The sequence below is a fragment of the Phyllobates terribilis genome, unplaced genomic scaffold, assembly GCF_046119375.1.
Source record: "Phyllobates terribilis strain yellow unplaced genomic scaffold, ASM4611937v1 Scaffold_437__1_contigs__length_1545540, whole genome shotgun sequence".
Lineage (NCBI taxonomy): Eukaryota > Metazoa > Chordata > Amphibia > Anura > Dendrobatidae > Phyllobates > Phyllobates terribilis.
The window spans coordinates 733,277-734,330 of record NW_027363197.1 but is presented as its reverse complement, the minus strand read 5'-3'; the positions used below and the strand labels follow the sequence as shown (position 1 = coordinate 734,330).

The window sequence follows — 1,054 nt, the reverse complement described above, 5'->3', positions numbered from 1 at the left end:
AAGAGAAGGTTGTCAAGAAGAAGAGACAGTGAAGCATCTTTTATGGACTTGAGCTTTTGCTAAAGAGTTCTGGAGAAGATTAATCCCCCTGCTGGAGAAAATGGTGGACCTCAAGGACTTTAATTTTGCATCAGTGTTATATGGTCTTCTGGAATGCCCAACAATGGACCAAAAAATAATGGCGTGGAAGACAGTGAATTGTGCCAAGATAGCGCTCTGGAATGCTAGAAATATTGCTGTTTTTAAACATGAAATGTTACCAGTAGATGATGTTTTAGCCTTTTGTAAAAGTGAAATGTACATATACTATTTATTGGACAGGAAAAAGAATGTAACATTGGCAGGCAAATGGCTTTTTAACCTATGGAATATTTGAAGTCTTGTAAAATTTGCTGTGATGGAATTTTTATTTTTCTTTGAAGTCCCGAAAGTGTAATGTGGATGTAATGGTTTTATTTCTGTAATTTGTTAAATTTTAAATAAACGGTTTTTATCCCCATGTGGGGGATAGCCAAATTAAAAAAAAAAATCTGTTCTTATCAGTTTAATATCTGATACGTCCCCTATCTGGGGACCATATATTAAATGGATTTTTAGAACAGGGAGATGGAAAAAGAGCTTGCTCTGTCCACTCCACGCATTGACCTGGTATTGCAGTATCTCCAGGACCGGTGCACCCCTTCTTTAATGCAGTTTCTAAAATCAGAAAGTATTGAATTCAATGTTTTTTGTTCATTTTGCTTGTTTGTCGGATTTTGGGATGGACTCTTTGGCTTTGCTTTTCTTCTCCTCATTGGATTTTTCATGTTCAAAGTTGCAGAAGCCAGATGACAAGCTCATTTTGGTTCAACTTCAGCAACTGTGCATTGCATTGCCATGTAATGTAACGCAATGCTATCTTTCTAGCTCTCCCTCTTTACTTCCTTTTGGATAAACAGACATATTAGGCAAGCATTTTGGAGCTTTCACCTAAATAACTACAGGTGGTGAGATAAGCTGCACAATATAATTGACCTTTCAGTATATTGTTGCACACACACCATCTATTTAGCAA

General features: G+C 36.6%; 1 non-coding gene across 1 annotated transcript; it reads left to right on the top strand.

The window, feature by feature from the left end:
- Positions 1-492: 492 nt before the first annotated feature.
- LOC141228405 (U2 spliceosomal RNA) lies at positions 493-682 on the top strand. Its single transcript, XR_012295291.1, has one exon. It is a non-coding gene; the product is annotated as a U2 spliceosomal RNA (small nuclear RNA).
- The last annotated feature ends 372 nt before the right edge of the window (positions 683-1,054 follow it).